Raw genomic sequence first — 10,995 nt, forward strand, 5'->3', positions numbered from 1 at the left:
CATAATTTTGACAATTTTCCATAGGAAAACTCAGATTTATGGTAATTTGGTAGAAGAGAAGGTATTGGAAATGAATAAGATTAAGCATTATTAACTTATGTGATATACAATGATCTTATCCCACTAGCAAAAAAGGTTGAACTTTTATTTTATGGCAGGTTGTCTATCTCGCAGGGAATAATGAAATTGGAATATTTTTTCTTGGGTGGACTACAAAATTTTGCTTACTTATGTGCTGTACAAGGCTTGAGATAAGAAATGACAATGATTCAGTTGTGGATCTGTTTTAAGGTGGAGAAGGTATGCTGGATATTTTGGATGTTGGAAAACTTATGAAAGATGAATTGTCTGCCAGGCATGGTGGTGGATGCCTGTGATCCTAGCTACTCCAGAAGCTGAGGCAGGAGAGAATAAGTTCAAAACCTGGGAAATCTAGCAAGACCCTGCCTCAAAATTAAAAAAAAAAAAAGGCGGGAGGCTGGGGATGTGATTCAAAGGTAAAGCCACCCTGGGTTCAATCTCCAGTACCAAAAAACTAAAAAATAAATAAAAATTTAAAAAATAAGAGCTATAGAAAAATAAGACAATATGAAAATAGGGGAAATCATCATTTGTTTAAAAGAATTAAGTCAAATGTTGACTTAGCATTAAATAATTCTAGAGGTTTTTATTTGATGGTGACTTCTGTCACTCTTTAATATTAAAAAGTTATTGAACAAACATACAGACCTGTTATGTTAACCCAGCTTGGCTTATTCCGCTGAGGACTCCTTAACATACAGCTTCTCCAAGAGCAGGTGGTTACAGGTGAGCTACGCTTCAAACAGTGATAAGCTTAATCTAGTAATACTGGCAACTGGTATTCATTGCAGTGGGAATGATGAAAACCCATTCTAATTATATAATGGTTGCTTAACCAGATTATCACCGCTCACCACCTTCCTAAAACAAGTCCCTTAAGACTGTGGAATTCCAACCCAGTTGATGACTCACTTTCCATAGTTAATAAGGTGGCCTCAGAGGTCTTCCTCCTCTTGGAGGGCATAAGCAGCCCAGGGAGGGAGGTATTCAAGAAGGAGCTAAGGATCCATAGGAGCACCTTGGAGACTGGTTCCCATTCCCTGAGGGAAGATGAACATGACATAGCTAGAGCTGAAGATACTCAAGTGGCTGGAGAATGTGGACACAAAGAGCAATCCGAGTTATGAACTGCCATTTCAAGTTGAAGCCAATTCAGCCAGAAATCACTAATATTGCCAGCCAAATATTCATCCATGTGGTATAAGGAGAAAAGCGTTGGTTCAAAAGCCAGGATGTCTGGGCTGGGGGTGTAGCTCAGGGATAGAGTGCTCGCCTAGCATATGGGAGACCCCAGGCTCCATCCCCAGCAATGCGAAAGAGAAAAGAAAAGAAAAGAGAAAGTAAGCCAGCCAGCTGGGAGTCGGGAGATCCAGTCCTAGCCCCTCCACTAAATAACTGTAACACCTTAGTAATTTCTTACTTAATTTTCTGGACATAAAACTCAATAATCCTTTCCAGCCTTAGCCTTTTGCCCATTACATACCTGTTTAGACTAAACTAATCTCTTTCCTATTTCTCAAGGAGATATTTGTTTACCTCATGGCTGACCATGTCCCTCAGATGTTCTAAATAGGGCAGAGGATGCAGGAGAGGTATCAAAAGACATGGGCCCTGCCCTCAAGGACTTTATAATCCGACCCACAGATCAGATGGTTCTCACCCATAGGAAAGCAAGAGCCAATCTGTGTGGTGAAGAGATGACCAGAGAGAAAAGCATGGCACAGTGTTTGGGGCAACTTTATTAAAACATAGAAGAGGGGCTAGGGATATGGCTCACTTGGTAGAGTGCCTGCCTTGCATGCATAGGCCCTGGGTTCAATCCGCAGCACCACACACACACACACACACACACACACACAAACATAGAAGAAATGGGATTTGGATAACTCTTGAGTTGGACTATCTAAAGGGTAGGTTTGTTCAGGCTGGGGCATATGGGAGGTAATTTCAAAGTGGGAGAGCAGAATGAATGGAATCGAGGTAAGGACAAACATGTCTTCTAAAGGGGACAATAATTTACTTGTAGGGAGGAAAAACACGGGAGTGTAAGACTGACTGGAAAGGTAACCAGGAATCTGATCAGGAGGACATTGAAAAATAACTTAGAAAGTTCCCTTTCCATGCAGGAAATAGGCAAGTCCTGGGATTTCTTGAGTAGGAAGGTGTTATGTTTTGGGTCTGGAACGTCCCCTAAAGCCCATGAGTTTGAAGACTTAGTTCCCAAGCAACGTCCAGACGTGGAGCTTTGGGGAGTGGTAGGATCATGAGGGATCTAGCCTCTTAGGTAGATTTCAGGAGGTGGAAACTGAAGGCAGGCGGGGCATGATTGGAGGAGTAGGTCATTGGGGGCATGACTTTGGGTACCATATCTTGTCCCTTATCTCCCCTGCTCCTTCCCAGCTGCCAAGGGCAGCTTTTCTTCACCATGTCCATCATCATGCTCTACCTCTCCTCAGGCCTAAATCCATAGAACCAGCTGACCATGACCTCTAAAACCATGAGCCAAAACAGGAAGCTGACTAACACGGTGGGAGATACGGAGAAGCCCTGCAGATGTGCAGGGGATAATAAGGTAAAGAGGCACAGAGGAGAGGAGGGAGGAGGGAAGCGGAGAGGCTCTTTGCAAACAGCCCAGTGGCTCAGGACGTGGGCCTCAAGTGCAGGAATGGTGCCAGGCTGGGCCTAGGTACGGAGTCACCTTCGTATAAAGATAAGACGTGACTCCTCAGTTCCAGGTTCTGGATCCCACCATCCCCAGCCTTGTCAGGGACTTCACTCATTTATTTATTGTCCTTCTCTCTCTCCCCCTGAACCTTCAAGCCCTCCTTTCCTCCTAGTTTCCGCCCATCTGCACTTGAAAATCCTTGAACCTCACCTTTTTGAGAAGAAAGAAATCCCCTGTCCACCTCCAGCCACTGTCCTCTCTTTCTCTTATCCCTTCCCAGACAACTTTCTTCAACTAATTTTCTATACTTTGTGTGATCTACTTTTTCATCCCTCAACTACCACCTTGACACCTGCATCCTGTCTGCCCTACCAGCCACTCCCTAAAACCCATCAGATGTTTTCAATCCTTACCTGGCCAGACAACGGAGCAGCGGGCTATCCTGTCCACCGACACCTCCTTTCTTAGCTGTCTCCATCCTCTTCCATCACACCAGACTCCGGATCTGTCTCTTGGTCTCACCCTGCCCTTGTCCCCTGCCCTCAGGTCTCTGTGTCATGGGCTGCTCATCCTCTGTGCGGAGCGGCCAGTGTCCACCTCCAACCCCAGCTCCACCCTGGCTTTAATTTTATTTCCGCTCTGAACACCTTCCAAGGGATCACATCCCCTCTTGGGCCTAAGTCAACATCGAAGGAGCGATTCCACATCAGAATGTCAGAGTCACTGGCTTCTTGGGAGTCTCCCCATGTGTGTCCCGTGTACGTTTCAAACTCAACCTGAATGTGAATTCACTTTGGCCCCTCTGCACCACACACGTAGCAGCTCTCCTCCAACACGCCACTCGTTGAAATGGCAGAAGTGCCATCCAATACCCAAACCAGAAAGCTCATCTCATCTTTCACTTCTCCCTCTCTTAGGCCCACTTTCCACCCATTATAACCATGTCCATTAGACCTCCCCTGAGCATTAGAAAATCCCCAGGTAGGCCAGTGTCCCTAAGAAGAAACTTTATGATGGTCTGTTCATCTGGGAGGCCATGGATAAGCTTAGTAGTGTGTAAAAGAAAGTGTTTTAAAGGAGGTGTGATCTGGGTATTAGGAAAAAGGACTTAAGTATTGAAATGAGTTGACATTCATTGATAATAAAGAAATATTTGGGGGTGATGTAGTATCGCTGGTATTGGGTATGTTCTTAGAAGCCTGCTTTTGAAGCACTTCAGTTGTATTTGTTGTTAAAGCGTGTGTTAACATTGGTGGATGTGATAAGTTGTCTCTAGAAGCCCCAGGAATAACATCTGCTGTTGGGTGATAAAGCATCAGTTTTAAAGCCCCAAACCCCTGACAAAATAGCGAGGGAGCGGTCAGCTGGACTTATCTGTGAGGCTGCTCAATGGGTGAGTGCCTGTTGGAGGCTGGTCCAGACTCTCAGCGCCCCTTTGGTGTTCAAATGCTTGGCTTACCCAGAGCCTCCCAAGGAGGACTGCTTCACCCTACCTACAAAGACCCGCCTTTCCTGCCTACTTGGGGTGGAGAAGCCGCCTAGGGAGTGACAGCAATAAATTCCATGAAAGCAAAACACCACTGGTGCTGGGCTTAGTGGCACATGCCAATCATCTCAGGGACTCAGGAGGCTGAGGCAGGAAGATTGCCAAGCCTGAGGGCAGGCAGCAGCCTAGGCCACCCAGAGGAACCCTGTCTCAAAAACAAACAAAAAAAGGGATGGGGATGTAGCTCAGTGATAGAGAGCTTGCCTATTGAATTATCTTTCATGTCGTGACTGAAACTTATTAAAGAGTATTGTAGGTTGAACTATGTCCCCACAAAAGATATCCAAGTCCTAACCTTTGGGTCTGGTGAATGTGATTTTTTTTTTTAATTCCAGGAAGGAAAAATTCTTTTTTAAAAAAGATTTATTTATTTATTTTAATTAACTACATATGACAGCAGAATGCATTTTGATTCATTGTACACAACTGCAGCACAACTTTTCATTTCTCTGATTGTACATGATGTAGCGTCGCACCATATATGAGTCACACATGTACCAGGGTAATAATGTCCATCTCATTCCACCATCTTTCCTGCCCCCATACTTACTCCCTTCCACCCTTTGCCCAATCAAAGTTCCTCCATTTTTTCCCATGCACTCCCCCCCTCCATTATGTATCAGCATCCACTTATTGGAGAGAACATTTGGCCTTTGTTTTTTAGGGGATTGGCTTTTTTATTCTCTTTTAATTCGAAGTAATGTTCCATTGTGTATATATACTACAGTTTCTTTATCCATTCATCTATTTCTTAAAAATTTTTTTTTAGTTGTCGATGGATTTTTTTTTTTAAATGTGATTCTGAGAATCGAACCCAGGGCCTCACACATGCTAGGCAAGCGCTCTGCCACTGAGCCACCGCTCAGCCCTCCATTCATCTATTGAAGGGCATCTAGGTTGCTTCCACAGTTTAGCTATTGTGAAAAGAGCTGCTATAAACATTGATGTGGCTGTGTCCCTATAGTGTGCTGATTTTAAGTCCTTTGAGTATAGACCGGGGAGTGGGATAGCTGGGTCAAATGGTGGTTCCATTCCAAGTTTATGGAAAAATCCTTTTAATGTTTATTCCTTGAAATCTCTTGAACATTCTCAAATGAAAGTCCTCACACAGTTGGCTTTTACAATCCTGCATTATTAGGATAATAATAAAACAAAATACCACAGACTGGGAGGAATAAATAAGAGAAATTAATTTTCTCACAGTCCTGGAGGCCTGAGGCCAAGACCAAGGAGCTGGCAGCTTGGTTTCTCCAGAGGCCTGTCTCCTAGGCTCTCTGGTGGGTGCCTCCTCACTGTGTCTTCACGAGGCCCTTCCTCTGTGCACAAGCATCCCTCTCGTCTCCTCCTCTCCTTACAAGGCTGTAAATGAGATCTTAATTGAAAAGAGGGTCTTTGCAGATATCATGGAGGTAAGATGAGGCCATGCTGATGGCAAGAAGGTCTAACCAGCGATGGATGTCCTTATAAAAAGAGAAAATTGAACCCAGAGACTCTCACATGGGGAAGAAAGCCAGGTGAAGACAGAGCCAAGAGTAATCTGATACATCTGTCTATGTGAGCCAAGGAGCACAAAGGACTGCCAGAAGCTACCAGAAGCTAGGAGAGAAGCATAGGATAGACTCTCCCATGGAATCCCAAAGGAAGCCTTGATTTTGCACTTTGGACCTCTGGAACTGTGGGACAATACATTTCTGTTGTTCTAAGCCACCCACTTTGTGCGTCTTTGTTACAGCTGCTCCAGGAAACGAATTCAGTGACGTATCCCTGGGTGGGACAGAAACACAGATTGGATGGCAGCCCACAGGCCCTGTGTCTCACATAGCTCTCAGACCACCTGCTTCCTGCAGTGAGGCCGCCATGACATCTTACCTGGGTCCTCAGTGGTCTCCTGGAAGTCTGCCTACTCCAACCTTAGACCAAGGGAAAGGGGGACCTTAAGAATAGTCACATATATTGAGACCCATATTTCTGCCACTGTCCTAAGCAGCTAACATTGTGTGTAAAGTGCAGGCAGAATCCTAATGAGCATGAGAAGAAGATTAACATTTAACAGGGATGAGAGGTGGGAGGGAAAGGGAGAGAGAAGGGAAATTGCTTGGAAATGGAAGGAGACCCTCAGGGTTATACAGTGGAGGGGGTAGAGAGAGAGGAGGGGAGGGGAGGGGAGAGGTGGGGAGGGGGGAGGGGGGAGGATGGGAAAGGCAGCGGAGCACAACAGACACTAGTATGGCAATTTGTAAATCAATGGATGTGTAACTGATGTGATTCTGCAATCTGTGTATGGGGTGAAGGTGGGAGTTCATAACCCACTTGAATCAAAGTGTGGAATATGATATGTCAAGAAATTTGTAATGTTTTGAACAACCAACAATAAAAAATTAAAAAAAAAAAAAAGAATCCTAATGAGGATCCTGACCCACCTTAACTTATTCTTTACAACAGTCCTATGTGATGGGTAGCACTATAAAACTCATTTTGGACTACGGAGGGAATGCAGCTCAGAGAAGCTGAGTCATCAGCCTAAAGCCAAACAGCTAGAATTTGAACCCAGGTCTGGTTAACTCACAGGCTTTACATAATATTTCAGGGGGAAACCACATTTCAGGGCTTGAACGGAGCCAGCAGAATTCCTAAAAGGGCCAGGGCACCTATCTTCAAACAGTCCTTTCCAATGGAAGAAAAGACATCATCCTTAATTCTCAATGCAGACTCTGAAGTCTGAGCCTCACCTCAGGTCGGACTGTAGCCCAGAAACACCATTTCCACCCTTTTCCCTACTAACCATGGCTTAGTCCTTCCTTGGCCTCCCTCAGCCCAGGCAGTGAGCAGAGCCTCAGGCTCCTGAGCGCTTGGTGGCTGGGGAGCCGGATCTCCTGGGCTGAGCCAAGGCCCAGGCTTGCTTGCCAGGCAGCATGTTACCAGAACTTTCCCCATGAGCGCAGTGAGAGTTAATGTTTATAAAGTGCTCTGTAGGCACTGATAAAGGATGTTAAATGGCATTAATAGAACACATTCTGCAGGCCCCGCGTCTCACCTGGGCTTGATGGATATGTGTCTCTCATGCACAGTAGGTGGACTCTTTGCTTCAGATGAATTGAGCTCATTAATTAGGGTCCTGCCTGCAGTTTATTGTGAAGGATGAGCGGTTATTACTGTAATTAGGACCCTGAGCCAACCCCTAGACTATCTCACCATAAACATATGGGAGGGGACCTGTCTCCTTGAACCTGTTGTGCTCTTAGTTGCTAAATTCAAGTCTATTATCTTGCACAGACAGGCAGCCAGCTTGCTGATTCCCACAATGCTCTTTCTTAGATCACTCCAGTGCGGCACAAGAGTGATTAATGCATTGCTTAATAGTGCTTCCCTGTTTCCAGCCATTAGCACGATTCTGGACCCACATCACCTCTGTACATAATATCCACTCAACAGCTATTAGATTTTTTAAAACAAAATCAAGCGCCTTTACCCATTCGCCACAAAGGGGCTACTTCCATTAGTCAGAGAACCTGCAGGACCTTCAAAGCAATCTTCTCAAAACTGGTTGCACCTTAGAAGCCTCTAGCAAGCATTAAAAAATTCTAATGCCTGGGCCCAAGCCTCAGAAATTCAGATTCATCTGATTTAGTGTAGGAAATGTGTGATGGGGAGGGGGGGCATCTTTTTTTTTCTTTTCAAAAAAGAAGAAACTTTAGAGAAGTTTTAAGTCTACAGAAAAATTAAGCAAGGGGTACAGAGAGTACCTATATGCCCATTCTCAAATACCATACAGATTTTTTTTTAAACATGTAGTGATTCAAAAAGTCAAGGCAAGGCTACTCAGTTTTAGTGCCACTGTTGGACAATTCCTACACAACTAGAATCCAACAGCCTTTTAAAAAATAATTTCTGATTAAAACACAATCCAAAGGCTCAGATTTTCTCAGTACCTTTCCTTAATGACTATCCCATGCTCAAGAACATGATTGGCATCCACTCCAAAGAAGAGGACCGTGGTCCCCATTGTGGCCTGTGCCTTCAGTCGCATGATGAAGGGTCTTATGGGTTATTGGGTCTTGGAAGGTCCTCTTCCTTGTCAGATTAAAGGGAATATAAATAGAGATAACACAAGCAGTAGCAGTCTAGAGCTCTTTTGGAATGGTTGATGATTTGCCGAGCTTAAGAGAAATTACCATAGTACTTCTAAAAAGGAGTAATTTGAACATTTTAAACATTAGTAAGTATCCTGGAAGGAAAATTAAGCAGAATGAAGGCAGCAATCTATTTGATTAAAGAATAGAAAATGTGAAAAAAATGTTTTACAGTACTTAAAAAGGAGCTATACACTTACTGAACGTTTTGGGTCCATAATCATTCATTTAAAAATATGTCTTGAGCACCTACTATGGTCCAAATAATGGGTACTGTGGATGAACACAGGGTCAAATAAGCAATATGACTGCTCCTTTTTTTTTCCTTAATGGTACTAGGGATTAAACCCAGGAGTACTTTACCACTGAACTATATCCCCAGCCCTTTTTATTTTTTATTTTGAGACAGGGTCTTGCTACATTGTGAGGCTGGCCTTGAACTTGGGATCCTCCTGCCTCAGGCTTCTGGGTTGCTGGGATTACGGGCGTGCGTCTGCACCAGCTGATACAGCTGCTCTTATGGAGGCTGTAGTCTGGATGTGGGTCCAGAGGCCCATGTTTAAAGGGTTGGTCCCCAAAGTGGTGCCCCTGGGAGGTGGTAGAAGCTATGAGAGGTGGGGCCTCATGTGAGGTCTTTAGGTCATTGGAGGCGTGTCCTCAAAGGGAACTCCAGGACTCTGGGCCCTTCCTCTTTCTCTCTTTTGCTTCTTGGTCATGAGGTAGATAGTTTTGCTCCACCATGAGCCTCTGCCGTGATGTGCTGCTTTCCCACAGACCCAAAGGGACAAGGCCAAACAATCATAGGCTGCACCTCTGAGACTGTGAGCCAGAATAAGCTTTTCTCTTTATAAGTTGGTTATCTGAGGTTTTTGTCTAGTGATAAGAAGTTGACTAACATGCAGAGCTTAAATTCTGGCAGCATATGAGAATATACACTCTTTCATTTAAAATTACTGCTGGAATTGTCTAACATTAGTCAGGTACTTTTGGAAATGTGAAGTATTATGCAAATTCTAAACAGTAACGTCAGTCTGGCCTTTCATCACACCAAAATAAAGATACAAAAGAAACCCCCAAATTCACTATGAAACACCCTTAATTGATAAATTTTGACTTTAGAAAAAAATTAGTACTTTATAAGAGCAACCCGAACGTCCATCCACATAACTACACGTTAAGTACATTGCTATGCCCTCGTAAAGTGGACTATACCATCCAACAAGCAAAATGGGCGAATGTTGGTGGCATCAAAGGTTTGTGGCAAGTTTTCTCAGACATAATATTGAGCAAAAGAAGGAAGACAGAACATAGCATTTATAGACTATTTAGAGGGGGAAGTACTAATCCGTATTGTTTAAGGATATTTTCATATATATAATGAATAACAATGAGCAAAAAAATTAGGATTACAAGAGTCATAATAGTACTTATTTCTGGAAAGTGAAAATGGGTACGATTAGAAAGAAGCACACAGGAGTCACTTGGGGTGTTGGTAATATTCACATATGTTCAACCTGATTAGTAGTTATTTAGATATTTCTTTGTAATTTTTTGTTATATTATATGTATGTGTTTTATAATGTCTGTGTTGTGTGATTTTCATAATAATTAGTGTAAAAATATACTATAATAATACATACCCCAGAGTCATCAAAAAAAGAAAAATTAGCCCTTTAATATTGGCGAGTTATAATAGTTGAATTATTGAAATATAAACTGTAATCACAAAAAAATAGAAATGAAATAAAGTTTCTTTAGTAAAGTGAACAGCTTGAGGGTCTGTTAGCTCTATTTGAGTTGATAGACACTTGGTTTAGAAAATTGCTGGGAAAAGCCAGGTGTGGTGGTGTACCCCTGTAATCTCAGAGACTCAGGAGGCTAAGGCAGGAGGATTACAAGTTTGAGGCCAGCCTCAGCAACTTAGTAAAGCCCTAAGCAATTTAATGAGACCCTGTCTCAAAATAAAAGATGAAAAAGGTTGAGGAATGTGGCACAGTGGTAAAGTCCCCCTGGATTTAATCCCTAGTGCTTAAAGGAAGAGGAAGAGGAGGAGGAGGAGGAGGAGGAGGAGGAGGAGGAGGAGGAGGAGGTGGCAGAGGGGGAAAGAAAAGAAACTTGCTGGGAAGAAGGAAGAAATGGTATCTTTATTTAGTGAAGGGTTCTGATATCTATCAGTTATAGATATGGGGTGTCCCCCAGAAGCTCATGTGTGGGACAATGCAAGAGTTTTCAGAGGTGAAATGGTTAGAATATGAGAGGTGTAACCTAATCTATGGATTAACCCACTGATATGGATTAACTGGGAGGTAACAGTAGGCAGCTAGGATGTAGGTGGAGGAAGTAGGTCAGTGGGGACATCCCAGCCTTTGGGGTTCATGTTTATTCCTGGTGAGCAGAACTCTTTCTACTTCCTGTGGCCCTGTCCTGAGCTGCTTTCCTCCCCCATGCCCTTCCACCATGATGCTCTGCCTCGCCTCAGGCCCACAGCTATGTGGCTGGCTGGCCTGCGGTGGACTCAATCTCTGAAACCATGAGCCAAAATAAACTTTTCCTCCTCTAAGTTGTTCTTGTCA

This window comes from Marmota monax, unplaced genomic scaffold (genome assembly GCF_021218885.2).
Source record: "Marmota monax isolate L192 unplaced genomic scaffold, Marmota_monax_Labrador192_F-V1.1 WCK01_AAM20220418_F8-fsc00201, whole genome shotgun sequence".
NCBI lineage: Eukaryota > Metazoa > Chordata > Mammalia > Rodentia > Sciuridae > Marmota > Marmota monax.